The sequence below is a fragment of the Rhinolophus ferrumequinum genome, chromosome 22, assembly GCF_004115265.2.
Source record: "Rhinolophus ferrumequinum isolate MPI-CBG mRhiFer1 chromosome 22, mRhiFer1_v1.p, whole genome shotgun sequence".
NCBI classification, from domain to species: domain Eukaryota; kingdom Metazoa; phylum Chordata; class Mammalia; order Chiroptera; family Rhinolophidae; genus Rhinolophus; species Rhinolophus ferrumequinum.
In genome coordinates, this window is record NC_046305.1 from 49668342 (window position 1) to 49694107 (window position 25766).

A 25766-nucleotide genomic window follows, 5' to 3' on the forward strand; every position below is an offset into this window, starting at 1 on the left:
CAGACAGTTCTAGGGATCAGCCATGATGGAGAAGCAAACTAAGGAGAAAAGGTAGCAGGAACAAGGACGTGTCTTCAGTGTGGTGAGTGTCAGGCAGTGACAAACCATTTAGCCAGTATTAAATATAAGAAGCCATACCTGATGAGTATTCCTTATTGCACCCCTACCAAGGAGTGAGTGATATGTGTTCACCTCATTTGCATTTTGCAGAGGAAGATTGTAAGGAATAAAGTCTAAGCCACCTTCATGCCAAAATACAGAACTGGTTTAGCTCCAGTGAGGCGCTGAGCTTCCATTCAGATCCTGCTCCTAGAGGGGTACCCATTCTGGTCTAGGCAGAGGAGACCTTGTCGGGTCTGTGACCCCCCCGCAGCATGGTGAAGATATGAATGTCACATAATCATCCTGTCGTTCTTGATCTCAACTGGCCCTCCTGATCTCATGCCATCTGCAAATTTTGCACATTCTTTGTACTCCTTCTTGCTCACGTTTTATGCCTTCTTTTGCCATCTCATTTACTCCACATGTTTCAATCTCTGGGCTTCCATTTTTCTTCTTCCTTTTTAATGCAGTGGGGTTTTTTTTTTTTCTCCTTTCTCTCCCCTCCTTTACACCCCCACCTTTCTCCTCCCTCCACACCAATCAAATTCCCGCTTGCTTCTGCCATATTCATTATCCTACCTCATTCCCCCTCATTCCTAGAAAACAGCTCACAGAGGCTCACCCTTCCCCCTCCGACTTGCAATACCCACCCTCCACAAATTCCAGCAGGCTGGCAATCAGTAACTTTAGCATCACACGTCACAGCTCTCAGAGTTCACACTACTTGTTACTACTCTCCTTGTGACTGCTCTCCAGGGTTTCTGCTTTAAAAAAGCAGCAGCAAAAAAAAGATCCACTTAAAAATATCCTGGGGTGTTTAACTGGGGTGAACTTCACTGGGGTGAACCTCCAGTTAAGTTTACTCGCACATTTACACATTTCATGGTTTTTAACTAGTAGCTCAGGTCTATGCTCAGTTATGCACTGAAGAAAGGCTAGATGCTTGAGGAAACAATTTTTCTCTATTCTAAAGAAGAAAACCATCTAAACATGCAGGACTGTGTCTACCAGCTCTCCGATCTCCCTGCTTCCCCAATCTCAAGCTGATGGGACATTGCTTTTTCCCTTTGTGGAGTCATTTTTTTGCTCTTCCTGGAGCTCAGACTGCTGCCCAGTGTGTGTATATGTGCACACGTGTGTGGCCACTGCTGTTTCTCCAACGGGCTCACCTCTCTTCTGCCATTTTACCAGGAGACAGGAGGCGGCCCTCCCGCTCTCCCTCTCCCTCTCTCTCCCTGCCCCCAACTCAGCTCAGGCTTTTTCCTGTCTCTTAACTCCACCAGTGCAGCAGCAACTAGCTGAGCTGCTTGAGAGAGAGAGAGAGAGAGGGAGAGAGAGAGAGAGAGAGAGAGAGAGAGAGAGAGAGAGAGAGAGACTCTGCGTGTGTGTGTGTGTGTGTGTGTGTGTGTGTGTGTGTCTGCCTGCGCAGCTAGGCCAAGCCCGCGAGCCTGCCTGTCACTGGAGAGTTTTAGTTTGCATTCAGAAGAAAGGAGGAGGGGAGACAAGGGGGGAGGAGGAAAAGGTGGAGGGGGAGGAGTGGGGGGGGGGCGCGCAGAGAAGGGAGGGAGAATGTCTTGTTTGTGGCTTGTCAGCAATTGCTTGAGACAAGCTTCCATGTGTGAAAGCTACTTGGCACGAATGCCTGGGCCGTACCAAGTGTCACCGCAGCAAGAGGGGGAGTCAGAAGAAAAACAGATCAGACCAGAGCAGACAATAGGCCCCTAAAGTGTTCCCCCTAAGTTGCTTTGATGTTGTCCTAGTGTCTTGATACCAGGAGGCCGGGGATTGCAGGAAAAGGGTCTTTTTTGTCTTCAATCACTTTCCCCCCTCAGTTTCTGAAATGATTCTCCAGAATTTCTCCTCATAAAAAAGGTAAGAGCCCTACAATTCCTTCTTCTGTGGCAGGCTTGTCCGCCCGCGCCTGGAAGTGGGGGTCTCATTCCTGCGCTGCTCAGGAGGAGCGCTGGGGTCCTGCGACTGGAGCTCTTGCCCCTGGAAGTCTGCAAGGCGCTCCCGGCTGGGGATGGCCCCTCTTTCTAGGGAACCCCAGTAACACGATCTATGCCTCTGGGTTGGTGGGGGAGAAAGGGTGGATGGAGAGGGGTGGGAGGAGGGTGGGAGGGTGAAGGGTGTGATTGGGGGGGAAAAAAAGAGAGAAGCCTGAAAGAGAGGGAGAGAAGGGCAGAGCCCGGGCTCAGAGCAGCCCCAGCGGGAGCCAACGGCGGCCTTGCGAGCTGGAAGCCGAGCGTTCTCAGGCGGAGCCGGGCGGCTGGGGCTCTGCCGAGTGGCTGCAGGGGATGCACGGAGCTTTGTGTGTGCGAGTGTGCCCGTGGGTCTGTGTGTGCGTGTGTGTGCTGTGTGTGTGGACTCCCCCACACTCCCCTGGCGTGCCTTGTTGTGGAAGGGAGGTACCCCAGACTCTCTGAGGCAGAGCGACATGGCAGGCAAGAAGGGAGAGCAAGAGAACTCTGCCGGAAGGCAATCCAGAAACTTTTCCAGTCTCAGGCATTTCTCTGGGGGTGGATACTGTCAAGGAGTTGTGGGGTGCCCCGTGCCTCAGTTTCCCCGTCTGTACCACCCAGAGAGCGGACTGGGACTGCTGCCTGCCTCCCTGCAATTTGGCGAGAGAGGACAGGTCATTCTGTCTAAAACGCATGGAGAAATCTTCCAGCTAGAAAGGCTGGGGAATCATAAAGTGGAAGGGTTATCATCCTTCTTGATCATCACCATCATGATAATAAAACCATCGTTAAAGACACCCTGAGACAAATAGACCGGGGGACACAGATCAAGTGTCGGAACATTGCTAAGGAGACAAAAAGCCTTTTTCCACCTGTTGGCTTCTGTCCTTTTCTCTTGTGTCTTTTCGTGAGATTTATTGGCCGATTTGTACAGAGAATGGGGTGGGAGGGGTTGGGTTTTCCCCTTTCCTCCTCCCTTGTACATATTTTTTTAAAAAGAAGGTCAATGGGAGATGCTTGAGAGAAAATGTGCCTCTTGTTCTAGCAGTTTATTCAAGACTGTTTTCTGGCACTGGCAGGGCATGCATACACATCTCTGTAAACTCCACCTTGGAGGTTAAAGATTTTTATTGTGGCTTTTACAGATTAAATGAGATTTATTTACAATTGCTGTTTATCAGAGAGTAAATATCTCACTGTGTGTGTGAGGGTAAGAATGCGAAGGCTGTTTACTCACTGGTGGTTTTGTGGATAAAACCTTTTGCTTTTTAAAGTGACATCTTGAGAGATGGGAGTAGAGGGCTAAAATCAGTGCCTAATAGTCATCTTGAAGATTTATTTTAAAGACAAAAATGTCTGCTTATTTTCTTGCATTGTGGCTTTCCTTTCTCCTGTTCTTACACAGTGATTGCTTCTAGGTTCTGGGTTTGTAGCTCTCTTGGAATTCTCTGGGGGAATTTCGCTTTCTTACCTAATTCTACGTTTTCTGTGACTCTGCTACTGGTCCAAAAAAATCTGTGGAAGTCTGGGAGGCTATGCCTCCTTCCATCCTAACGGCAAGTGTTTACCAGACTGACTCTCTGTGATGGCTAGAGATGGACGCAAAGCACCAGCCCTGGCTGAGAACATTTGTGTTCTTCCCGTGGAGGCCTGAAGAACCTGACTTCTGGGTGTGGGAAAGAACGAAGGAAAGATGTTAACGAGCTTGGATCTGGCAAAAAGCACCCCTTCCCCCCCACTCCCATAATGTTTCCTTGGAATAGAACTGAACTTCGTATTTTAAAACTTGTTTTCTACTTTGTAAGCAGAAACTCTTACTATGGTTTATCTCTGGCAAGATTTCAGGGTCCAGATAGCGTCCTAAAATGTTAGAATTTCAGAACTGCAAGGGAAAGGAAAGGTTCTTCATCAAGTTTTAAATGAGGATACTAAACCCCAGGAAAGATCAGCAATGATCCGAGGGAGCTGAACGAACCTATACATCCCGGGGTTCAGAGTGCCCTGCGGGTCGCCATGCCAGCCACGCTTCCCTGGCCCCCACACTTGATTTTGTACACCCAGCACTTGTGCCAGCCAAAGATAGGCACCTCTGGGAGTTCTACTTGCTGTGCTAGATTATAGCAGCCCAGTCAGCCCTGTTCATGGCACATGGCACAAGCATGGCAGACACGCATCCCAACGTGAATTCATTCGTGTATTCAACTCATATTGTAGAGGCACGTTCCGGGGCCTTGAGCCGGGGCCTTGAGGACGGAGGGAAGAACGAGGCTGACGTGCCCTTGTTCTCAGGGAGCTTGCAGTCTTGGCGGTATAAGCAGCATTATCCACAGAGTGAAACGAATTTCCAGTCATCCTATTGGCAATAGACATGAACAGCACGCGGATACTATCATGCAGGACATAAAAGCTGTGTGAGTAATTGACCTAGAGTTTGTAACTAGACGTGAGCTGACGCTCCTTTTCTCTTTGTGGCTGAGTTCTTCTCGCCCAGGCCAACTGCCGTGCCCCTCGTAGCATTCCTGCTCACGCAGTCCAGCACTTCCTAAGACAGTAGCCCGTGCCCTCTCTCTGCACTCCAACCCCGTCCCTCTTCACACATGACAACAGACGCGTGAATAGTATCTGCGAACCCTTTACACTTGGATTATTAAAGAACTTCCCGCTTGCTGCGAATCAACCTGTATAACAGTCATTACCCGGGTGATTCATGTCAGTTAGAGCCTCTGTGTGCAGTTAAACCCTAACGGGCATTGCAAGGGACGTGTGGTCAGTGAGGCTCTTGTCTCGTTTTACTTGGTCCATAGTTCTTCCAGTTGGTACTAAACACTTAGCTGCAGGAAACTCCTCCGTTGTCGCTGTCATCTTGGAATCCCAAATGCAATGGTGTAATGACATGGCGTTCCCCGTGTCTCTCCACAAGGACACATATGTATAAAGGGAGAAACAGTTTAAAACTTCTTCAATGGGCCCCATTTCGGTTGAGTTATTAAAATCTTACTCATTTGATGAAGTCAAAGGTAGGAGCACCTCCCTCCTGCGCCCCACGCTCTCACTCCATTGGTGGTCTTTCTTGAAGAGAATGTAAGGTTGAAATGCCAGTCACTTCTTTGGAGACAGGTTGGTGTTCATGCTCCTATCGCTCTTTTCAACGTTGTGTCTGTCTCTAGTACTCAGAGGTGTTGCCTTCAGTGCTGTCAATCCATCTTTTTTTTTTCTTTAAGATTAATTTAGTAGTTTAAAAGGCATCCACACATAAATCATAGGTTTGCTGCCTCTACGTCGGGAACCCACGCAGGTTGTGTGGTTAAGTCGTGTGATGAGCAAAATAAGAGTCATTTCTGTGCCCCCAACGTTGGTCAGGCAGAGAAGTAGCCGGCCCACGTTGTAGGCACTTTTCCCAGAGCTTGCCTTCCATCTGCATTTGGCACCTGTGGCCATTGCCCTCTCCCATGCGCAGTAGGACTGCCTTTGCAAGTCTTTGATCACTTCCGACACCCCCCCCCATGTGTTACTCACTGGGGAGCTGCCTGTGGGGGAGGCGAGCTGAGTCTCCTTGGAAGAGCACGGAGTCATCTGAGTGGGGAGTGAAAAAGTGACTCAAACAAGGATCTGGTTTTGGGGGAAGATTTACCAGAACTGGGGAGCTGGGCAGCAATGATCCACGCCACGCGTAACTCTGAGGGAATAAAAACGAAGACTGTGATGACATTTAAAAAGGTGCAATGTGTGGGTGCTGTGTATTAGTAAAAGTGCTTGAGCCTCTAGTCCTGCTGAAGGTGAAACCAACACAACACGCAGGACGTTCCCCAAATTCCTTGCTTACAATACTGCTTTTGCATGTGGTTTTATTGAAGGAAATTTCGTGGTTCCGCCCCCGCCCCCCACCCCCAAGGGACATAAATATAAGATGTAAAGTGGAAATTTTCTCCATTTCCTTTAAGCCAGGACATTTTAATGCACTTTAAAATGATATCTGCTTAGTCCTCTCTGATAATAGCCCTGTGAATTGAGTACTATTACTATCCTTCTGTTATATTTGAGTAAGGTTATGTGACTCACTCAAGAACACAAGAATATAAGGGGTGAAATGCCTACCTGGTTAATTTCCCTGTGAAGTCAACCTCTTCAGAGATGAGAAGCAAAGAAGTGACACAATCACCATGATACCCAGGCAGAAGGTACTGTGTTGACAGTAAAACAATGGCCTTCGTTTTGCCCTTTATTTAAAGGCTAAGATGTAGAGTGCTGACCAAAAAAAGAGGGAGCCCCAATTCTAATTTAATAATTACGTGTTTTTTACAAAGTACATTGGACCAGTTCCCCGGTTTGAGTTTTCTCTGTCTCTGACTGAGGATTCCCCATTCTACTTCTCTGGAGCTCTTAGAATAAAGGCACTGGGCTAAATCATCTCTTTCCAGCTCTGTGATTCAGTATTTCTCTGATTCTGCCAATAGGATCTACCATGACTCTGGTCTTTTGGTCACTGTCTACAAGGCTCAATTCGAGAATGATGGTTACCAAAGGGGAAATGTTGTGAATTTCGCGGATATGTGGGATTCCTTCCTATATAGCCACACTATATTGGTATTTTGAAATGAAAAGCGCAATAGGCAAAAAAAAAATGGGATTTTAATTTATGGATTTTTAGAAAACTTGCCAGTCAGCATGCAGACACATGTGCAAGGAGACTAAAGAACCATTTTCAAAAGAATAGGCTGTCTTGAATGCATGCCTTCCTGTATAACAAGTATGAATTTAAAATGGACGGGCACTGGGGACATCTCTTAGCTTCATCATGCTCACTGATTTTCCTTAGAAATCGTGCTGCTCCTTTTTGCATTATGTTTACGTATTGTTTTGAGAATGCACGGGGCCAGTTTAAGCAACTGTAGAGCTGATGATACAGGCTGTGTGTTTAACACTAGGCTTTTGGGCATAATGGGACTTTTGACAATCTTTATGATACGCAACTCCTGAAGAAGACTGCTGATATAATGAGATAAATATATCGTATGATATATACCTTTAGGATGTGAGTAATAAACTGTTTCTGAAATATGGCCAAGAGTGGGACAGAGAGAGTGATGATTTCATCAATTATGTTTTCTATGAGTAATTCGAAGCAATATTCATTTGAAATGGGGTAAACCTCTGAAAAGATAGCATTTTAAAATTTACTTGGTAGCTGTTAATGCAATTTGGAGAACCTCAGAGTAATTGCTTCCACCATGTTTTGAAACATCTTGCTTGTGGTGAGCGAGACCAGTTCAAAACTGCTTTGACAATTAGTGAATCACTGGCTCTCTTTGAAAAGGTCTTATTTCTATCTGGAAAAAAAAAATATGTAAGATATAATTACTTGCTAACTGGGGAAGGGAATTTTGAAGACAATATATAATAATTTTTTGACTTGTATTGTTCCTTTATTCTTGGTTGCTTAAAATTCCTACTGTTGGATATCTTGCTCAACTTCGTAACAAACCTAAAAAGTAGATACATAAGAGAATTATATTTTTGACTTTAAAAATGGGAAAACAGGAGTAGGTTTGTGAAATGGTATACCAGTAAGCTTTTTGTTTATTTATTATTTTAAAAAAGATTTTTATTAAAAATATAGCTAATAGACAATGTTATATTAGTTTCACTATCGCTTTTCAACATTTGTGTACCTAAAGAAATGATCACCATGATAAGTCCAGCAACCACCTGACACAGTACCACGCTATCACAATATTGTTGACTATATTCCCTATGCTGTACATTACATCCCCATGACTTATTTGTTTTATATCTGGAAATATGGACCTCTTGTTCCCCTCTACCTTCTTCCCTCCCTTTTAAAATTTTTCAATTACAATTGACATTCAATATTATTTTATATTAATTTCAGGTATACAGCATAGTAGTTAGACATTTATATAATAAGACATGATCCCCCGGACTAGTCTAGTACCCACCTGACACTATATATAGTTATTACCATATTATTGACTATATTCCCTATGCTTTACTTTACATCCCCATGACTGTTTTGTAACTACCAATTTGTACTTCTTAATCTCTTTTTCACCCTGACACCAACCCCCTCCCGTCTATCACCCCAGTAAATCTAGTATCCATCTGGCACCATACATAGTTATTACAATATTATTGACTATATTCCTTATGCTACACCCTACATTCCTTATGCTACATCCCTTCCCCTTTTTCACTCATCCCCCTTTACCCTCCGTCCCCAATCTGACAACTATCAAAAGGTTTTCTATATCTATGCATTTGTTTCCGTTTTATTTGTTTATTTTGTTCTTTAGATTCCACATATAAGTGAAATCACATTGCATCTGTCTTTCTCTGTCTGGCATACTCCACTCAGTACAATACCCTCCAGATCCATCCATGCTGCCACAGATGGCAAGAACCCATTTTCTTCCCTGGCCGAGCCATATTCCATCATATATATGTACCATCTCCTCTTTATCCATTCTTCCATTGACGGACACCGAGGTTGCCTCCACATCCATCTTGACCACTGTAAACAATGCTGCAATGAACATATGGATGCACACATCCCCTTGAAGTAGTATTTTGGGTTTCTTTGGATAAATGAAGTGGGATTACTGGGTCCTTCTTTGTCTCTTGTTATACCCTTTTTTGTTTGTTTGTTTGTTTGTTTTATTGGGGAATATTGGGGAACAGTGTGTTTTTCCAGGGCCCATCAGCTCCAAGTCGTTGTTCTTCAATCTAGTTGTGGAGGGCACAGCTCACTGGCCCATGTGGGAATCGAACCAGCAACCCTGTTGTTCAGAGCTTGCGCTGTAACAAACTCAGTCATCCAGCTGCCCCTATTCCCTTTTTTTTTAAAGTCTATTTTGTTTGGTATAAGTATCACTACCCAGCTTTTTCTTTTCTTTTCTTTTCTTTTCTTTCCATTTTCATGAGATATCTTTTTCCATCCCTTTACTTTCAGTCTGTGTGTGTCTTTTGACCTGAAGTGAGTCTCTTATAGGCAGCATATGATGGGTCTTGTTTTCTTATCCATTTCGTCACCCTATGTCTTTTGACTAGAGCATTTAATTCATTTCTATTGAAAGTAATTTTTGATAAATATGTGATTATTGCTATTTTATTATTCATATTTTTTATTTCTTTTTGTTTTTATTTTTCATCTTAAAGAAGTCCCTCTAACATTCCTTGTAATACTAGTTTGGTGGTGATGAACTCCTTTAGTTTTTTTTCTTGTCTGGGAAGCTCTTCATGATAACCTTGCTGGGTAGAGTCATCTCGGTTGTAGGTCCTTGCTTTTCATCACGTTAAATATTCATGCCAATCCCTTCTGGCTTGCAAAATTTCTGTTGAGAAATCAGCTGACAATCTCATGGGAGCTCCCTTATAAGTTACTAGTTGCCTTTCTCTCACTGCTTTTAGGATTCTCCCTTTGTCTTTAACCTTTGGCATTTTAATTATAATGTGTCTAGGTGTGGGCCTCTTTGGGTTCATCTTGTTTGGGACTCTCTGTGCTTCCTGGGCTTATATGTCTATTTCTTTCACCAGGTTAGGAAAGTTTTCAGTCATTATTTCTTTAAATAGATTCTCAATCCCTTGCTCCCTCTCTTCTCTTTCTGGTACCCTAATGATGCAAATGTTGTTATGCTTAATGTTGTCCCAGAGGTCCCTTAAACTATCTTTGTTTTTCAAATTATTTTTTTCTTTTTCTTTTGTCCTGATTGGGTGTTTTCTGCTACCTTGTCTTCCAAATTGCTGATACAATCCCCTGCTTCTTCTAGTCAGCTGGTGATTCTTTCTAGTGCGTTCTTCATTTCAGTTATTGTATTCTTCACTTCTGACTGGTCGTTTTCATGGTTTTTGTGTCCTTTTTTATGCTGTTATCTCTTTGTTGAAGTCCTCACTAAGTTCCTTGAGCGTCCTTGTAACCATTGCTTTGAACTCTGTCTCTGGTAGGTTGCTTGCCTCCATTTCATTTAGTTCTTTTTCTGGAGTTTTCTTCTGTCCTTTTATTTGGGATGTATTTCTTTTTCTCCTCATTGTGGATGCCTCTCTGTGTTTGTTTCTATGTATGAGGTAGATCTGCTATGTCTCCCAGTTTGGGCCAGGTAGCCTTAAGTAGCAGGCGCCCTGTCGGGCCCAGTGGCACAGTCTCCTTGGTAACCTGTGCTGGGTGCTCCAGGAGTGTCCCTTGTGTGGGTTGTGTGCGCCCTCCTGTTATAGTTGAGACTTGATTGCTATTGGCACATCCCTTGGTGGGATTGACTCTCAGGCTGACTGGCTGTGGGCTCTGTCCACATCCACAACTTACTGGGTGTCGTGCGGGGTGGAAGGAGTGCTTACTCATGGAGCAGGGTTTGCCCAGCAGGCTCTGGTGCTTGTTGAGACCACCGTTTGTGTGTGTCGCTTTTGAGGCTAGTTGGATGGTGCTCTGCTGTGGTCTGAAGCCAACCCCCACCAAGGGGCCACTTGGGAGAGGCTCTGGTGCAGGCCCAGGTCACTGTGTGACTGGCCGGGGACTACCTTGTAGGAGCTACAGAACAATCTGTGGTTGTTTGCTGCCTGTGCTAAACCTGGAGGTGTGTGGGAGAGGCCACACTGCTAACCAACGGTGCCTGCCACAGTCCTGGGGTACCCCCACAAAAAACAAGGGCATCCCGAGGCCTCCAGTAAGTTTTTTTGGAATATAAGTATATACTCTGTAGAAAAATGTGACCATAAGTGTTTATTGATACATGCTATACTATGAAGGATAAGAAAAGCATATTCTAAATATTATTATCGCCAATCTAATTTTTAATGACCTAAGTAATTATCAAAAGTATTTTTATGATATTCACTTAAAGACTCAAAATGCCTCTAATCTAAAGCTTTAGAGCACTTCACTAATTTCCATGAAAACATAATCACTCTTTTTCTTGAAAAATAAATACAGAAACTCAAAACTAACAGTAATGGCAGTTGAAAGAAGCCGAGCCATCATTTGCTCAGAAGGGAAACTTGTGAACTTTGAGGTAGCTTTATTTTGTCTACACTAGATATATGGGATTTCCTATTATTCTTTGGGCTTGTGTAGTCAGTATATGTTTAAAGAGAAAAAATTTACTAAGGGTCTGTGGAAAAGGGACTTTGTGAATGACGGTTAAGGGCATATTGCTGTAAGCATGTCTGGATTGAAGATTTATAGTATAGAAATCTGTGACATACTGGAATGTTTAAGGCAACAGTAGTCTAACGAATGCAGGGATTTTAGCTCCTGCGCCAGTGCCCAGGCTGCTACCTCTGCCTGGAACCTCCTTCTGTCTCATCTTTTCCGAGGCAACTCCCACTGATCCTTCAAGACTCATCCTGGGTATTTCTTCTGGACAGTTTCTTAGACCCAAACCACCCCATCTCTGTCCCACTGCTCCTGAGCTGGCCCTTTACTTAGTGGTTTTTATTATACTGTACTGGACTCATCAGCTTCCCACTCTGAGCTGTGGCCCCCTCTGGGGTTGGCATTGTCTTTAGTTTTTGTACCCCTAGTGCCTAGCACAGGGTGAAACACAGCAGGTGATCAGTAAATGTTGAATGAATAAACACTTCACATGGAAATGTAACTTATTAATAAATTTAACTAAATACAAAAAGAATAACAGGTCATATTCTTATATTATACAACCTTATGTCCTACATTAAGCAAAAGGAAATTTTTTTTGGTTAGGATATTCACTCTTCTCCCCTTTGCAAAGTCTAAATTACACATTCACAGCAAAGTATTTCGTATACCCCGGAATCCTCCCTTTTCTCATGTCCAAATTTTCTACCCTCAAGCTTGTTTGTCATAGTTTTCATTCTTGGACCTTGTTGTTCCCTCACCTAAGAGTTTATGTTTTAGATCAAAGAATCACTGATGAGCAATGAGTTGGTGAAGTTTGTCTTGATAATTAGGTAGTGGCTGAAGAGGACAAGTTTATTCTATCTCGGAAACGGAAAAATGAAGATATCTTTGAGGAAGTCTGGACAATCGGAGGATAGGTGAATGAATGACTTCAGGACTCTGTAATTGCGACTCCTCTGAACCAAAGAAGGGGACAATACCATTTAACTTTCATCTTCTAAGAGGGTTTTAAGTGCTGAACCTTCTAGAAAAGGGCCTTCTGGTTGCAAAGAACTGACTCACTGAAGTTTCCTCAGGACAAGGGGCATTCATTGAGAGGATGCCCCCAGAGGGACCTGAAATCAGAACGGGAAAGATTTTGGGTCTGTTCTCTGGCTGTGTGTTTGCTTTATATGGGCTCCTTTTGCTACCAGCCGGTTTGGTCTTCTAGCTTTATTCTGAGTAAACTCCCTCAGTCTCAGATCTTTTGCTTACACCTAAGTGTTGCTTTTTTTTTTGCCTTGCCAAGACCCCCATGTCCAAAACTCTACCCTATCCACTTTACTCCCTTCATGGCTTCTTTCCTTATATTCTTAACATTTGTACTTTTCCCTGATAATAATAGCTTCATCCTCTCAGAGTTCCCTAATTCACATTTCCAAGAAAGAATCCAATTAACCCAATTCATCTTTCCATTGCCTTGTCTAATAGGTCCCTACCCAGCCTGGGTTGGAGTTACCCAAGTATCAGAAGCATATCTCTAGTCCAGTTTGCTGTGACAAAGGGAAGTGGGTAGAGCCGGTGGGTTGTCACTTGGTATAAAACTGGGTAGCCTTTTAGTAGGAACTATGGCAGGGCCATTTTCCCTTCCATGTAGCTCACAACAAATATATTTGACATATCTAATATAAGTCTATTATGGAAGTCTAAGAAATTAAGGATAACCAGATTATTAAAAATTAAAGTGTTTCATGGATGACTGAATTAGTATAACTGAGATAAGACCATGGAAACAAATAACACATTTCTAACCAGGAAAGAAATTGCAAGAGGGAAGTGTATTAGAGTTAGTTCTTAAATGAGTGACATCATTTCACGCATTTATTGAAAAGCAAGAGTAGGTGTATAGTGAAAGTGAGACTATATTCACGTGGATCCCAGAGACTAGTTTAAAAAGCAAGCATAATCCTGCAACTGGGCACTAGGAAGAGGAAATACTAAGCTTCTTAGGGAGTGTCTGCCTATACTTTCTTCCTTTACCTCCCTATTCTGTGCTCAATCCCCCTTACCTTTAGTTTCTGGAAAGAGTCTGTCACCAAACTAGTGATGTGACCTTGGATTGGTTATTTATGATCTCCAAAACTCAGTTTGCTCATCTATAAAATAGGGATAATGATTATTATTTCAAAAGCTTATTATAAGAATTAAATTAAATAGCATAATATATTTAAAGTGATGGTACACATTATCTAGGATATAATAGGTGCTCAGTCAATTGTAGCAGTTATTCTAGCACAGAGGAAGGAAGGAAACATTGACTTCATGTGCTGGGTAAAATGTTGCTTGTTATGTCATTTATTCCTTATGACAATCCTGAAGGACTTATATTACTATTTCTACTTTATGACTAGGATGCAATAATAATACTATGTGCAAAACACTGAGCTAAGCACTTTCATGTGTTGGCTTATTTAACCCAAGATAGATGCTATTGATGTCATAGTTGAGGAAACTGAAGACTTGGGAGTTTAACTTGCTCAAAGTCATACAACTAGTAAGTGACTCTCAGAGCTTGTGTGGAAGTCTCTCTGAACTTAGGCCAGTCTGACTACAACATTTTCCAAACTCACGTATTTGATGAAAGTGAATGTGACTGAGTCCAGATTCGGGCCTTGTTTAGGGCAGCACTTCTGCCGATCACCACGAGAGAGATGCACCACTTGAATGAAGGGTAGTGGTAAATGGTGGGCTCGCACACACTTATGCCGCATCGGGCTCTGGGTGCCATAAGTAAGCAGATGAGGGAAAATTCTGGAAAGAGTACCGAGGACAAAAAATTTAAATACTTGAAACGTGTCAAAACAAGGTCTCTCAGATCTGATGAATGATTCGGCAAACGTGTTGAATGCCTGTTGTGTATCAGGCAATGAAAAATGAGCCTGGCACTGTGGGAATGCAAGATGAGTACGGCCAAATCCTACCCGGAAGGTGCTTTCACGCTGGTGGAGGAAGATAGGAGCTCGTACAATTCATTATAAAGCATATAGCCATGGATCAAAGGATGGTGGTAGTCAAGCGAGAGAACAATTTGGTGGTGAGAGGAATGGTGATGGAAGGACCTGGGGAAGGCTTCATGCAGGAGATGGCATTTGCAATGTCTCTGAGGGGATGAATCCTGAAGTTCCAGGAGCCTTCTATATTTTCCTTTGTCTGCACAGCGATGGCTTTATAAAGGGTGGTATAAAGTAGCTAACTACTACAGTAACACATGGATAGATAATAGTGTGTTCAAAGACTAGGTTCTTCGACTCAGAGTGGAGAAATATGGACTCTTATTAATCATAAGCGTATATTGGCATTTTTCTGGTCTGCACTCACACATATTTCTACTAAAGGAAACCCAACATGGAACCTTCTGTTGCATGCATTGTAGGTTGGGGATCTGTAGTTGTCCAGCAGTCCAACAAGGGCCTACAAATCCCTCAAGTGGCCAAATGGTGCATCAGTGTCAGTTCTCAGCTGTGTTGTGTGCTATTGAGTGGTACTAAGGTGCTGGCAGCTGGGTCAGGTATCCATCTATACTTCGATTGGAGATTTGACTTTGTAGTTGAGACTTACCAATTTTCTTTATGTGCAATACCAGGCTTTATGAATTTTCAGTTTTTGAGACAGTCCTAATTTGAAACATTCTGTCTTGTCCCCATAAGGATATTCATGATGCTGGTCAGGGTGTTCTGGTTGTTATTTCAGGTTATTAATGAAATTGAGTTTCCTCAGCCTAATCCACTTTAAAGAGGCCAAGGAGATGTCTTCTGCATATGGACTTGATCCACTTGCAGCCAGAATGTACTCACTCGTCTTTACACTGTAAGGTAGAAACCCAGCTGAGGTCTCTCTTGTTTTGTTTGGGTTGGTTCTTTGCTCACGTCCCCTCTTCCCAAATTCTGTCAGTGGACCTTATGTTCATCCTTCCTTCAAGGCCTGGTGCAAATGTCACTGGCCTCGCAAAGTCCCTCTCAATCCCTAAATCCAGGCCCATAATCTGGCATTGACTATTTCTGTAATTACAATTAAACACTTTAATGATATACACTGATGGTATAACTTCACCTTAAGGTCAAAATTTGGTATTGGGTCCTCTCACTTCAAAGAAAACAAATGCTTTCTCATTACGTGTCATCTTGCACTTTTCTTGGAATGATCATAATAGCTGTATGTGTTCACTGTGGCAAATCCCTTCATAGGTGATAAACAAGAGGGCAGGGCTTCCTTCAGGTTCTCTTCACCCATGCATCCCTCAAAACACCCAACAGGGCTTCTGCCTTACAAGTGGCTGGTGCTCAGAGATATTTACTGCACCAACTGAATTGAATTCGTGACTTCATTAGATTGGTTTTGGGAATGGCAACATTGCTGTCTGAGCCCCAGTTCTGCTCTTTTGGAAAAGAAACGTTGCTTTAAAAAAAAAAAAAGTGTCTTCACTGATTTTAGGATGAGAGAAACCCCATAGTATAAACAGCAATTGTAATTATTATTAATAAGCATCATTCAAATAGCACGAACTGATAGAATTACCTCCTTTGCCGGCAGAGTGGGCCGCCTTGATAAACTAACTGGTCTTTTCCATCTCTAATATCTATGATTCTTTGAAATTTTACGTAGACAAGTGTGAGCTAATGTACACGAGAAGGAACAATTGAAACAGCTCACGCTCACTGGTGGGCTCTGAATTACTCTTCTCGTAAGTGCTAAGGAAAAAGATCTCAGATTCATTGTGGATTGCTCAATGGAGACATCTGCTTGCAGTGCTGCAGCAGTCAGAAGAATGAATGAGATATAATAGGCTGTATTAACTTTCAGAATGGGGTAAAGAATAATGCAGAAAATAATATAGTGCCCATAATTTGGCATTGACTATTTCTGCAATTACAATAAATCATTTTAATGATATACATTGATGTTATGACTTCACCTTACAATCAGAATTTGGCATTGGGTCTTCTCATTTCAAAGAAAACAAAGCAGAAATACAAAGGACCCAGAGCAAAAAACACAACAGACTGTCTCCAAGATATACAAGGGATTCGCCTATGATGAGAAACGGAAAAGACAAGGACATTTTAATTCCGATAGTGGGGGAGAGATGACATTGTATAAATTTATTTAAAATTAATGAAAGTTTCAGAAAATTGCTCGAGCTAGTTTCTGATTATCCTTGGTAATGGAGGTCAGAGATAGGCAGGATAATTGAAATCCTTGATAATCTCCTACCCTCCTTTTAGCTATTCGTGGCAGCATCCTGTTCTATGAAAAGTTTTAACAGATGAACAAATACCAGACAGCAGCCCAGGGTTTGTGAAGTAAACGGCCCACGAGGAAGCAGCTGAACGGCAGCCTGGGGTGTTGGGGAGCACACGGAATTTGGAATAAGGTGAGCAGCGTTCCAGACCCTACTCTCGGTGTGCCATCTGTACAACCTTGAGTGATATGCTTACCTTCTAGGGGAGCCAGTTCCCTCATCGGTAAAGTGGAGATAATAGTGACATTTATTTTACGGGTTTGTTGGGAGAACTAAATAAGTTCATTGGAAGTGGCTGGGGTGAGCTGTGAGGTATGATGTTGAGAGCTGGTTGGGAAGAGTACCTGTCGTCCAACGTGACCATCTCGAGAGCAGACATGCTCCCAGCACATGGGGGCTTACACCACACCTTCCCTTCTCTTGAATCTTCTACTTTTCATGGAAAGAGACTTTTAGAAGAGGGATGCAACATTTCCGTCATGTCTCAAGTCATCTGCCGCGTGCCTATTTCCTTGTTCCCAAAAAGCTTTAAGATAGTTTTGCATACATTTTTATTAATGCATGATTCTTTAAAGGTCATCTCCCGTAATTTTCACAATAGCCCTTTGAGGTACAGACTGCAATTATCTTCATCTTCCAGATTCAGAGACTGAGATAACAGACAGTTTACTGACGAACATAGTAACGGCAGAATAAAGAGCCAAACTTATGCTATCTTGCCTCTGAGTTGATTTAGAGAGTCTAGAAAACTGACTTGTGTGACTATCCTGATCCCTCCCCTGGGGAGGGACTGGCCTTTCCTTATTTCCTTATTTCCCCAGGAACCCTTACTCTACCCTCTGGCACACAGTTCAGGGCTCACCACCATGGTGCCTGTCCCAAGACCTGCGTCCCCTGGAAGATGTCATCTTGTCTACCTTAGCACACTGTATTGTAGCGCTTAACACATTATTATGTTAACAACAGTGGAAACCCTTCCACCCCATTCAATGAAGAGTTGGTGGTTTAGCTGAACAAGTTAGCTAAAGCAGGACTCATGCAAAATGATGGACTCGTTTCTTAATCCTTTATTTCAACTTCAAACATCCCTCAAGTTTTTGATAGCGGGCCAAAGCCTCCTGTTTGGAGTGTAGAGCCTCCCATTAGAGCTGTGTCCTATTTCTTGTATAAACCACAATTCTGAGGCGTTCACAATAATTTTTGTCTTGGTATCTTTAAAGTGGAGCAAGATCTCAAAGACATTTTATGAGACAGACTTTTCCCAGATTTAACGATGTTTCACAGTTGGCTCTCCCACGCCTTCGTTGACAGCACATTTTTTTTTGGGTTTTGGTTTTTGTTTTTACGAACTCACCTTTTAACGTGCCTTTTCCATACATCCATCTTAGGATCATAGGTCGTATAGATAACAACTTATCTCTTTTGCACTCATATTTCATTGCTTTAAGTACGTTTAATTAAATTGTGTCATTACAGTGAGAGGAAGAAGTAGCATAAATATGTTTGGGCACAAACACGCTGACTTCTGGTGAGCAGACAACTCCACTGGTGGGAGTAACAGAGGGCAGGCATCCGAGACTAGCCTACGACGAGCTGTGATCACTCAGCATGTCATGGGCCTTATGTCTTCACATTTACAGAGGAAATGGAGACCACAGATTAATCAGGAAGTGTCGGTCCCTTAAGGGAGTCCCCGCTCAGTATAGCTCCTATTCCATGTCTAGCTTAGAAGATAAATGCCTTAAAGGTCTAACTTTTATCTTTCTAGTTAGTCTCAGAACTTAGCACAGCGATAGGTATATAGTGGACCCTGAATAAACATTGACTAACTAGCTAACTGGCCGTACCTACAAAAACAAAACTCAACGTTGCCACTGCACGTCTTCTGGTCGGGGTCCTGAGCAAAAACCCACTGTCCAGAAGTTGGATTAAGGAGAGAGAAAGAGCTATCAAATGAATTTTTAATATTGCTATAAGATAAGATGACATATACCGTTAAACAGTTCAATCTAAGAAGAAGTGGATTTTGTATAACATGTGTAATTAACCTGTGTAACTAACACAAAAGAACAGTGAGGCAACACGCTTTATAACATTTCATAAAGGATTAGATGTGTTCTTACATGAGAAAAAAATCCACACTTACAACCACAATAGCTGACTACAGAAAACCTCTCTGATGATTATGTTCAGGACCAGCCAGGTCAAGAAAAAATTTCCTTTACTGATATATCCTTGCAGGGCTGAGTTTATTATATGCTTCTTCTGACAAAGTAAAGAATCTTGAATTGAGCACCAGAAGAGGGAAGAAATCAGATCTGAAGGATATTAAACTTGACAAAGACATTCTGCGGTAAGCGATTGGTTTGGGACATGGAGGTGGAGGGTCAGTGATGGCAGGGATATCCTCTTTCCTAAGATAAAGCAGGCAAAAACATTTAGCCTTGTGCTCAATAAATGTTTGGACCAAAATGTACTGAGCAAGCAGAGTTGGAATATTACAGAAAGTTTACATGACCACAGGAAATGGGATGAGAAGGAATATATATATATATATATATATATAGTGTGTGTGTGTGTGTGTGTGTGTGTGTGTGTGTGAGATTGTGTAGAATAGAAATAACTCTCCATAGGATCTGGTGTGAACCTCCTCATTAATTTTCCATATTGAGAATCTGTAGGCTAGTTCTAATTATTAATTCTTGAGGACCTGGTTCCTCAAGAGGGTATGAAGCTGTTGTCTAGAAAAGGAAGAATGAAATTAACATTGTACTGAGCACTCATTGTGTGCACTCATTATGCTAAGTGTTTAATATGTGTTAGCATATTCCTTTGAATATAAGTTGCAATTGAATTTTGTAAGACCCACATTACATTGTGTGCCGCTATGAAAAAGAAACAACCACTCCCAATTAAACTATGGCACACCATCAATGTTAAAACTCACCTTGATTTCAGTGCTATTAAAATGTGAAAAATATGCGTCTTAAAATCAATGAGATGTGATATCTCATTTTATCCTCCCAACAACCCATAAACTAAGTGTTGATATTGCCAGATGAAGAAAGTGAGGCTCAGAGAAGTCAAGTAATCTCAAATAGCAGGTAAGTGTCAGAGTTGGAATTTGACCCAAATGATTGTCTCCAAATCCAGGGTCCTTTTCTCACTCTGGAAACCAGAGTTAGAAAGCCTTGCATTCGTTCCCTTCCTCAGGACATGCTATGAGGACTTCGTATTTCAGAATAAATTACTATTATTGTAAAGTTAAAAAAGAAAAGAAAAGAAAAACAACATAATTGGTGCAGGGAAGCACCCCTGCTACTCAAACCACAACTGGTATCCAGCTTGTTGGTAGGCAAGGAGGTGTGTTGGCATGGGTGGGATTCACCAGGGGCGTCGGTCCAGGGTGAGGTAACCCATACACTGAGGAGGCGTTGAGGGCCACATTTCTCTCTCGCTGAGTGACTGAATCTTCCAGGAGGAGTCTTTTTTTATTTTATTTTAAGTGTGGTTTTCCAGGACCCATCAGCTCCAAGTCAAGTAGTTATTTCAATCGAGTTTTGGAGGGTGCAGCTCACAGTGGCCCATGCGGGGATCGAACCGGCAACTTTGTTGTTAAGAGCATCTCACTCTAACCAACTGAGCTAACTGGCCGTCTCCCAGGAGGAGTCTTTTTAACTATTAAGACGTAATACAAACAAGGCGCTATTACTTCATGGGTGCGTCATGATTCCCAGACATAATTAAACAGATGGTTTGCAACTAAACAATGTACTAACAATATGGATAACTTAAATAACAACAGAGACATCTATTAGGTTGGTGCAAAAGTAATTGTGGTTTTTGCAATTATTTTTAACCTTTTAAACCGCAATTACTTTTGCACCAACCTAATACCGTGTTTCCCCGAAAGTAAGCACAGGTCTTATATTAATTTTTGCTCCGAAAGATGCATTAGGGCTTATGTTCAGGGGATGTCATCCTGAAAAATCATGCTAGGGCTTATTTTCCGGTGAGGTCTTATTTTTGGGGAAACATGGTGGTTATCCTCCTTCATAAAGAGAGTCAAGGTCAGTGTATGAAGCAAAAGATGGTGAGTGAGGAAAGGTTGCCTTGCCTCTCCAGCCAATGTTGTAGCCATTTTCTATATCAGCAGAAACCTTTGCTCCACGAGGAAGTTCACTCGGTACTTTTCTCCCACAGCAAAATCACTTAAGATAAATGAACTCACCAGCACGATTGATTGAGGTAACCCCCCAAACACTCATACAGTTTTTCTGGACTGTTAAGATGGTACAGTGAAGAATTAGGGAATTAGCTGAAACTTTTATCTTTTCTTTTTCTGAAAAGGCACGACTCAACTCAAAATTAATTGCTAAGGGAAATGGTGCTACATTATTTCCCATCAACCTACCTTGGGGATTGAAGGACTGTGGGTACGGGAGGGGGGAGGCCACAGACATGGAATCTATGTCCTAGGGCATCGCTAACACAGTACATGATTTTCAGCAACTCCCAACTGACTTTTTCTGACATCCATTCCATGTAAAACAATGGAAACCTATTTCCATGCTTATTTGTGTTTCCCGGGAGCCCTTAAATGCCATGGTGAAGATTAAAGGGCTAGACCCTTTTTAGTCCCCCTTATGATTATTCATAATTTTCTAAAATTATTGAGCAACGCCGCCTAAAGATGAATTTTAGATCTAATTATCTACGTGTTCATTTATTCATTCAACAAATATTTATCAAGCACCTCGGCACGCCGTGTTCTCTGCTAGGGACTAACAAGCATAAAAAAAGAATAAGATTCATTGTCCTGCTCCATGAGCTAATCATTTAGGAGAGAGTGAGACATGTACGCAGACAATTGGAATACGCAGAGCAATATAATAAATGCTTTTAAAAGGTTCACACAAAATCCTGTGGGAGGTTCACATCTAGTCGGAAAGAGCAGAAAAGCAGCATCATGGAGATGGTATCGTTTGACTCTAGGGGACAGTATGGAATCTCAGCAGATGTCATTGGAGGAAGCATCAGTCCAGGCCCAGGAAACAGAATAAATAAAAGTAAGGCATGTTCTGAGAAGAGCAAGGAGACCAGGCGGCAGAGGATGAATGCAGGCAAGTATGGAGAGAATAGCAGTTTGTGGTCCCTGGTAGAGGGTCTTACACACTAGGTTAGAGAATTATAATTTAGTTTCTTAGGCAGTGGGGAGCCATTGAAAGTTCTTGAGCACAACAGTGACACAAGCAGAACTTTACTTTTGGAAGATTTATCTGGCAGGGGTACGTGGAGTGGAAGTGTCAGACAAGGGCCTGGAAGACCAGTTAGAGAGGTATGGAAGGACTTCCAGTGAGAAGGGCTGAGGACCTGAATGAGGGTGGTGGCAGGGGACATGCAAAGGGAGGGTGGAGCTTCGGAAACACTAGAGACAGACTTGATAGGATTTGGCAGTAGATTAAATGGGGGTGGGGAGAGACTCACATGACAGATAACGGGCAAAATGACTGAAGCTCAAGAGAAAATGAGTGCGTCGTGCACTTGTGTACTTACACTTATGTGTTTGGGTAAGGGGATGGCAGGATTAGGAATAATCTTTTAAAAAGGCAAACCGGATTTCATTGCTTCCCTGCTTAATAATATCTAAATGCCATTCCACTGCATTTAGAATAAAACTTCTTACCATGGCCTGACATAAGCTCCACGTGATCTGGGCCCTAATTTGTTCTATCCTCGTCTCTTAGCACTCTCCAGTACTTCAGCGTTAGCCACACTGGCCTTCTTGCAGTCCTACAAATGTACCAACTTCGTTTCTGCCTCAGGGCCTTTGCGTCTGCTGTACCCTCTGCCCAGATCACTCTGCCCTCCCGTGACTGGCCCTTTCTTGTCAGTCAGGTCTCGGCTTAAGTGTCATCTCCTCACAGAGGACTTTCCTAACCAATAACCATACCTTTCGCCCACAGACACTCTTTATCACACCATCCTGCTTTTTATAATCTGAAATTGTCATAATCTGAAATTACCTTCGTTTACATTGTGTATGTTTCCCTTTACCAAAAGTGAGCTTTAAAAGTGAGTGTCTTGTTCATAATAATCCCGATTATTAGAACCAAGCCTAGCACACAGCGGGTGCTTGGTAAGTAGTTGTTGAATGAATGAATGAATGAATGAATGAATGAATGAATAGGTTCTCTTCCGGGAATATTGGCTTTTCATGCAGGTGTCACCTTCAGGTTGAGATGGGCAAGAAAGATTTGAACATGTGGGATTAGAGCTTAAGAGAGGGTATGGTTTGACATCTGTGTTACGGGAGATGAAAAGTTAGGAAAAACATTCCAGCTCCTGGGCCTTTTTGAGCGATGGCTTCGCTTCCCTGCTTCTGCCTCAATCACCGATCCGAAATCTACAGTCTCCAACTTAACCAACTGTGTCTAAATGAGTGACTTCATCCTCCAGAGAATGTCTACTTTGGTAGACTTCAGCAGATGCCAACTTGTATGAAGTAGTTTGGAATTCCTGTGTTAGAATTGCCGACAGAGGTGAGTCCAGGTTTTGTGAGGCCCAAAGCTTATTCATTGTGGGGGAACCTTCCTGAAAAAGAATAGTCAAAATTACTTAGGTACAGGACCTTGGAAGAGGCCTGTGAAAATTAGGGGCCCTGACACTGGCTTTTGTCTTTTGTGGAGAGGTTTAGGCCCAACACTGTGTGTTTCTTTATGTTTAAGAAAGATGTCCCATGTGGACAGTGTAGGGGAGGTGCCACGTGGAAGCTAATCATGGAAGGATTCTGGATGTGTCAGGTTATTGCATCAGGCATCTTTTATTAACTAATCTTGTATGGAAGCTAGAAAAGAAGGTTGAATTGGACCCTGTGGGAAATAGAGTCTGGGTGGTTAGGAAGCCTAAGAGCTTGACAGGAAACAGGTATGTGGGGAAGGGACTTCCCCTCCAATACTGACATCTGTTAGCAGATTTATTTGATTTAACGAATTCATATTGTATTCTTCTTTTTCCTCTCGTTTTCTTAAAAAAAAAAAAAAAGCAACTCCCTCTCAACCTTCTTCACACACACACACACACACACCCCCTCCAACCAGTGGATTTTACAAGTCCACTAGCTTTGATAATGATTTTTTAAATTAAAAATATTTAAAAATTTTTAATTACAGTTGACATTCAATAGTATATTATTTTCAGGTGTATAGCTTAGTGGTTAGACATTTATATAACTGACAAAGTGATCCCCCAATAAGTCTTGCACCTACTTGACACCATATATTATTACAATATTATTGACTGTGTTCCCTAAGCTGTACTTTACATTCCCGTGACTATTTTGTAAGTGCCAGTTTGTACTTCTTAATCCCTTCACCTTTTTCAACTAGCCCCCAACCCGCCTCCCACCTGGGGACTATCAGTTTGTACTTTGTATCTATGAGTTTGTTTCTGTTTTATTTTGTTTTTTAGAGTCCACATATAAGTGAAATCATATGCTATTTGTCTTCCGCTGTGTGACTTATTTCACTTAGCATTATTTCACTTAGCCTCTAGGTCCATCCATGTTGTCACACATGGTAAGATTTCATTCTTTTTTATGGCTGAGTAATATTCCAGTGTATACATGTACCACATCTTCTTTATCTGATAATGATTTCTTGCAAGAGTGAATTCATGGACTGTACAGAAGCTAGGACACCAAGCTAAGTTTTTTAGAAGAGATTTAAAAAAAATTTCCATAACGTGTTGCTATTACAATAACGTCATCAGTCAGTTTAGGAAGAGACGTCTACTCTGGCCTGCGTTTCACAATCATAAATAACTTATTTCCAGAATATTCTAATTGAGTTGACATTTCCCATATACTTGGTCTCTGCCTGAGAGAAATTTAGGACGGAGAAACAAAGTGGAACCCATTCATTTATTTTTGAGTCAAGTAAAAACCAAGAGCAAATACTTCATTTACAAAAACCAGATATGCTCAATTATTAATGGTACAAAAATCAATATATTTTTAAAGCATCGAACTTGGCATGTAACCGACCCTCAGTGGGGAATAATTCCTAACTCTGTTGAAGGGAAATATGGAAGGAAATAATGAGACCATGAGAAGTAGAAGGAAGTAGTGTTCCTGCATCATGAAGCCTAGGTTTGCTCTCGGCCTAGGTCCCCACCCCCACTCCAATCTCGGAGACCATTCTCCCTCCTCCCAACACAGAGACCCCCTATTTACTTTGAGGGTGGCATTGCTAGTGACCCAGCAGATCTGACTGCCTTTCCGTTCAACTGCTGCTGTCTGTTTCAAATTTTATGTTCCTCTCCAGGTCAGATCATGGCACTTTGAAATGTAGGCACACTGCTCTGCCACTCACTTGCACACCCAGACACTAGCAAAGCCCATACTGTCCTTCACAAGGCGTGGTGCCTTCTTTCTCATGGAGGCCCTTGCGTATCAAGCTTCAGATACGCTCATGATCCCATCTACCTCTGTAGCCAGCGCCTTATCTTTTTAGATGTCCAAGCTACCCCCCCACTCATCCCAAGAAAGTTCTTGTAGGATGGAAGTGCTTTAGGGCAAAGCTGTGGTCGAATTATCTCAGAAGAGATGTGTTCCACGGCCTTGAGGGGCTTTAAATTCTTCCTAACAAATACCTTATTGATGGTACAACCTAGAACGCTTCATGGAATCACAAAATTTCAGAGTTGTAAAAAAAAAATCACAATATACCATTTGGTCCAACTTCTAACCGCATGCTTAAATCCTTCTCATTAAATTTGACACCTGGACAATGCTTAACCAGAGAGGTTGTTGGAAAAAAAGCAAAACAAACCAGTTTCTTAGTCATTTCACTTGGATTCAATCAGCACAAAAATTCATAGTTTGTGATTTTTATACACCTACCCGAGGGGGAAACTTTTACTTTTTTTCAAATATAAAAATGGATCAGATGAAATAGGAAGGCAAATTCGAGAGGACTGTTGGCAATCTTTTCTCGCCTGCTTTCCTCTTTCCCACAGATCTTCCTAAAAGACGGAGTGAAATAATTAGACTTGAGGACATCTTTGAATTAAGGCCACCTTCTGTCTAGGCCCTAGCAGAGGGCATTCCAAGAGACTGTGCATTTCTTTATATGTATTGTTGTGTGGTGCTTATATTTCTTCCGTGGCTTTTTTATATGTCTGTCCTGTTTTTCCCATCATTCTCATCCATTCATTTACCTATTCAGTCATTTCCTGAGTACCTACCACTGTGCCAGATGCTAAGGACCCCTAGAAATCATAAGATAAATGTTTTCCCTTCAGGAAGCATACTCTGTAGGGT

The 25766-nt window shown here is 42.3% G+C and overlaps 1 protein-coding gene across 4 annotated transcripts in view; it reads left to right on the top strand.

Moving 5' to 3' along the window:
- Positions 1–1745: 1745 nt before the first annotated feature.
- The window catches only part of BCL9 (BCL9 transcription coactivator), a 77944-nt gene continuing 53923 nt past the window's right edge, over positions 1746–25766 (top strand). For 2 of the 4 annotated variants that reach the window (XM_033092881.1, XM_033092882.1), the window contains exon 1: positions 1748–1974. The gene's annotated coding sequence lies outside the window, so the exon portion shown is untranslated. Of the gene's footprint in view, positions 1975–25766 lie in introns of all 4 variants that reach the window. The other 2 variants (XM_033092884.1, XM_033092885.1) reach the window with 2 other exon arrangements.